Raw genomic sequence first — 6,000 nt, 5'->3', positions numbered from 1 at the left:
TTCTCATAATATGGTTAAGAGGAACTATATATGCATAGCCAATAGTTATTCCCTTTGTTCATCTTCCCTTCAGCCACGTTGATTCTTAAGTGCTGTTGTTTATATGCTCAGTAAACAGATAATGTAGCAAACAATTCAGAACTTAAAGCATCCAAATAATTCTTTATAACCCAGATAGAGACTACAGATATCATCATCTGACAAGGATTCTAAATAGCATAGTTCTAGGCATGGCCAAAAAAGGAAAGACTTCCTTTTGATGAAAAGAAAGGACTATAAAAGGTTTTGATTTGTGCAATACCTCAGTGACTTTGGGTTGTTCTCTACAATGGTTGCTTGTCAAAGAATCACAGTCTTGATCCAAAACCACCCCCCCCCTTTTTTTTTAAAAAAACCAATGAAGCAGAATGTGTTCTTCCAGACTTACTTACCTTAGACCATATAGTTCTGCAAAGAATTCTTATTTATTTTAGCAGAACACATACCTCACATCCCTCATCATATTCCTATCTTTATACCCTTTTATTTCAACCGACACATAAAAGCTCTACCAACTGCCACAAGCAGGTTAACCTCCATTGATGGTCTTATTTTGGATTCTAGAGGCTTTCTGTAGGCCCCTTCTCTCTCTAGAAAATGCTTAGAAATCTTTTGAAATCTTGCCCACATATTATCCCCTCTGTGCAGTGTTTTCTCACACAATTTGAGGTTCACAGCGCCATCACCATTCTTAATATAGTATTATATGCTACTTTTATTTATTTTGTTTGGTTTTCTAGGTTGTGGGCTTATCAAATACAAGTGTCTCATTAATTTTTATTTTCTTATTACCTAATACAGTTATAGAGTTTACATTTAACAAATGTAGTATGACCAAGTGGTTAAAAAAGGGGCTTTTGAGACTGTTTGACCTGTGTTCCAGTCCCAGCTCCAAACATATAAGCAATAGAATCTTGACCTAGTTACTTAATCTAAATCTGTTTGATTCAATTCAATTTATTATAATTCTTATAATAGTAAGCATCTTTAGGGTAAATCTAACATATTTGCTAAAAAAATGGAAATAAGATTTCAACTGCTTTCTTTATTGATTTGAGAGCGAAAGAAAAAGGGCAGTAGAGAAAGAGGAAAAGAGACATCACTTTGCTGTTACACTTATTTATGAATTGATTGGTTGTTTCTTGTATGTGCCCTGACTGGGAATTGAACCTTCAACATTGACATGTCAGGGCAAAGCTCTCACCAACTGAGCTAGCCGACCAGGGTCAAGAATTCCACTTTTTTACATGTTTGTTGTAAAGTAGAACAAGGTTATTTTCCTGGTTCTTTCTGAACTCTCCCTGCCATGGAAGAATGTCTATATATGGAAGTCATAGAACTCAGGTTATGCAATAAATTACACACAAATAAAGACAAACATCAGCATTCACTTTGAAAGGCAGTTTCTACAATTCACCTCACCTATGGTTAAAGGGGAAAAGTTATCTGGTGTCACTGACATTACGTCTGTATTGAATGATTTGTTCGGCCCTTTTAGTTCTTTTGGAGTATGGGAAACAATTGTTATTGAATTGCTGAGCCCCTCAGCAATAGGTTTGAGTTGCAGCCATGCATATAAATATAGGCTCATGGATGTGTGTTTTAGATAATATAAAGACAAGGTGAAATATGAACCTTGCCATTATGGCCCCAAGTCCTTCTTAAGAGCTGAGGATATGAGAGCAGGGGATTTATTACCATTTGGGGTAATGATCTGTTATGGATCATTGTTGATCATTATAATTCTAAAGGGAAAAATGGACTGCAACTCAGAAGATTTGTTTCCCTTAGATCTTATTTGTAACTCTCCTATTTGTTATATAGAATTTCAATATATATTTACGATATATGCTGCCATAAATATGCTACAGCATTGAAATAGGTTTCTTTGGATAAAGTTTTTTTTCTCCCCCCTTTAATGAGAGTTTTAAAACATTTATGAGGAGTAATGCATATAATATACTATTTTAAGGGTGTACCAGCTGTTCTTCACACCAAGTGTCTCTAAATACATATTTTAGCCTGTGTATTCAAATACTTTATTATGTCTGGCAAAAATTAAGAAGATAATTTGGGAAGCTGGTTCAGAGTGGAGTGATGTAGATTGGGTGTGGTGTTGAGTTTAATATGTAACATTATGACACCTACAATTAGGTAGTGCCTTTGAGAAATAGTGTGGCTGAGGTAGAAGAGGTATTAGGCATAGAGTTGGGGATGAGGTCAGAGAGACAATAATGCTAATGGTATGGGAGGGGATGCAGATCAAATAGGGCTTATAGACCATTGCAAAAATGTTTGGTTTTATAATTTCTAAGATGCAAATGGCTTTGAGCAGAACTTTGAGAGAGACCAGTGAGAAAGCTGTTTGATAATCTAATCAAAATCTGGTGGCTGGGCTGAGAATGTGGCAGTGGAGGGACTGGAAGTGATGATATGGTCCAGATTCTTATGGTGGAGTCATTAAAGGGCGGATTGATGTGGACTGTCAGAGAAAATGGTTTCCAAATGTCTGGAAGAGTGGAGTGTCCCTGAACTAAGTCTGAGAAACCTGTAGGTAGAACAAATGGAGGTGGGTTGGGAGGAGATCAGTGGTTCAGTTTTGGACATGCTAAGCTTGTGATGCCTTCTAAGTACCTAAACAGAGATGTCTAATGGACAGATATGTGAATTTGAATTCAGGAGAAATGGCTGAGTTAAAAAAAAAAAAAAGCTTTAGGAATTTTTTAGACTTTGCATGGAATTTAAAGTCATAAGTTTGAATGAGATCCCCTCAAAAGTAAGAGTAGACATGGAGGAAAAAAGATGTGGGAACCTGCTCCAACTTCAGGAAGTTGGGGGTCTGAGGGATGAAAGCAAGAGTAACTGAGATGTAAGTAGATGAGGATGGAGAAAACAGATCTAAGTCTTTCTAGGAGTGGAGTGATCAGCTGTGCCAAGTGCTGTAAATATCAAGGAACAAAACAAATTGGAATTTGATAACATTAACAACAATAAAACTCTTAATAGTAATCACTTCTTTTAAGTTGTATATTACAGTTCAAAAATCTTTTAAAAATAATTTTCCTCATTTTATTTCCACAGCACTTCTAGGTTGTCAACATTGTGGGCCTATTATTTCTTAATTGAAGAAACTAAAATAAAGATGAAATTACTTTCCAAAAAAATATTTTGTTTCTAACTGGCATAGTCCAGGCTTATGTATATTTAAATATTTTTAAATCTAGAGATATAACATCTAATATATTTTATGACATTTGTTTGGTGTTCAATAAGTTAATATCTTCCAATTTTCCTTTTTTTTCAAAGGATATTATTCTACTGTATATACCAAATGATAAAATGCAAATAAAATTATTTAATTAACATTTATTACTAATCAATTTTTATATGACAGCGGGTAGGCTTGTGCAAGTGAAACAAATTCAAGTATGCTGTAATCCAGTACCTTGAAGCGATCACATTAGATTAGGAGAAACAAACATTTATAATACAGTGTGCTAAGGACCAGAACAGAGAAAGGACTTTAAGAACACTGAGAAGAAATAACTAATTTAGCTTGAGTGGTTGTACTGAAGTCAAACACTGTAGGAGAAAGTCAAGATGACTGAAAACACAAGGATAAATATACTGTTCTTCTCACTTTGAGAATACTGGGCTGTTCAAGCCTTGAGGTAGTTATGACCGCTCACATATCCATCAAGGCTTTATCTGAGCTCCAGACACACCAAGGTCAGGACAACAAGGAAATATCACACATCCAAGCAAGCATCAGCATTGATGGATGACTTAATTATCTTGGTCCCGTGATGAATGAATAGTGTAACCATCTCCAAGAGATATTTTGCAGTCTCCAAGTTGACAATGACTTAGTTCAGTGGGATATTGCAAACATGATCTGATGAGATAAAAACATTTCAAAAATTACAAAGCTTCAAATGGTTTTTCCTTAGCAGGCTATAGTGTGGGCTTGACACTGTACTAGTGATGTAACAAGACAGCCAGCTTATGAATGAATGCCATTGGTATCTGTTTGGATATGCATTCAAAGAAAGACATATTTGTCCTTTACTCTAGCAGACGTTTTGTCAGACAAATTAGCAGAGAGGATTGGTTAATTGAATGCCTAGTTTTAAAACACACATACACAATTGTAGTTAATAAGCATAGGAAAGTAAAGTAACATTTCTGTCAGACTGGTAAAATTAAAAAAATATTTAAATGACAGAAATGCCAATTAGCTTTCAATAAAAGAGCAAATACATTGTCTAAAAATTAAATACTTGTGCAGTGACTCTGACAGAATAGGTGTATGATATATCTAGGAGAGATTTTTATGTTCCATTTCAATCACAACTTTAAAAATATTTATAGTTACTATAACTAACTCTGAGTTGCTTTTGGTTATTGTTTGTTAATTTTTTTTTTAATAAGGAGGGTAGATAGAAACAGAGCTGTGAAATTTCCAACAAGTACAAACTTTGAAATAATTATATATGGTGAGTCTGAAGATATTTACAGTGGATATAATATGTTTACATGGTCGGTGAATTTAGAAAAACCTACATTTCCACAAAAACAAAAATACTCTTAACTCCAAACAAACCTCCCTCATGTTCACCATAAGCCCTCATGAATTTGAGGAACTTCCCTCAAATTGACCTGGCTGTCAGCATTTAGATTAGAATTCACTAAATAACTTTAGCTTCCCTCCCCCTATTTAAATGTCAGTTTTTACTTTACTAGGAATCCTGATCCAACACTTGTTTTTCATCTTTTTGGTAATGATCCTGATCATGTAGACAAAGTAGCAAAGTTCAAATGTTGATTGAGAAATTTAGCTGTAATTTTCAGTACCATAGTTAAATCTCTGAGCTTGTTGTTATCTATCTATATCTATCTATCTATCTATCTATCTATCTATCTATCTATCTATCTATCTATCATCTATCTAATATATAACATTGTGTAGATTGAAGGCATACATGTTAATTTGACACATTTTTACATTGTACTATGATTGCCATTGTAGTGATAATTAGCACCTCTATCATGTTGCATAATTATTATTTCTTTTAAGTTGTTGGAATAATTGAGTTCTAGTATCTTATCGAGTTTGATGCTTGTAACAGAATATTGTTGTCTACATTCACTATATGGTGTTATTGCGAGGACTTACATTTGTACCCTTAAACATCTGTCCCATCTCCCCACCCTCATCCCTGGTAACCACAATTTTACTCTATTTTTAATGAGTTTGACTTTTTAAAGATTCTACATGTGAGTGATATCATATAGTACTTGTCTTTCTGTCTGACATATCTTACTTAGAATAATGTCTGCAAGGTTCATCTATGTTGTCACAAATGACAAGATGTCTTTATTTCTTATGGCTGAATAATTATACCACATGTTTTTTATCTGTTTATCTACTGATGGGCACTTAGGTTGTCATACCTTGGCTATTGTGATTAACTTGAAATAAACTTGGCAGTGTATATATTTTTTTGATATTCTGTTTTTATTTCTTTTGGATTTAACCCAGAAGTGGAGTTGCTGGATCATATGGTAGATCTATTTTTAATTTTTTGAGGAATTTCTGGGTTGTTTTCCATAGTGGCTGAACCAATGTACAATTCTAACAGTGTACAGTGGTTCCTTTTTCTCAGCATCCTTACCAACACTTGTTCACTCTTGTCTCCTTGATGATGGCCATTCTAACAGATGTGAGGTGGCATCTCATTGTGGTTTTGATTTGCATTCCCCTGGTGATTATTCAAGTTATGCATTTGGTCATTCTGATGTCTTTAGAAAACTGTCTCTTAGTTCCTCTGCTCATTTTAAAAATCAAATTGTGTGTTTTCTTATTGAGTTGTATGAGTTTGTTATCTATTTTAGATATTAACTCATCTGGTTTGCAAAAAATTCCCTCATGCAGGAAATTGACTTTTCACATGTTACTTG

Source organism: Molossus molossus, unplaced genomic scaffold (genome assembly GCF_014108415.1).
Source record: "Molossus molossus isolate mMolMol1 unplaced genomic scaffold, mMolMol1.p scaffold_m16_p_13, whole genome shotgun sequence".
Taxonomy (NCBI): domain Eukaryota; kingdom Metazoa; phylum Chordata; class Mammalia; order Chiroptera; family Molossidae; genus Molossus; species Molossus molossus.
Note: the sequence above shows the minus strand (reverse complement) of the source record.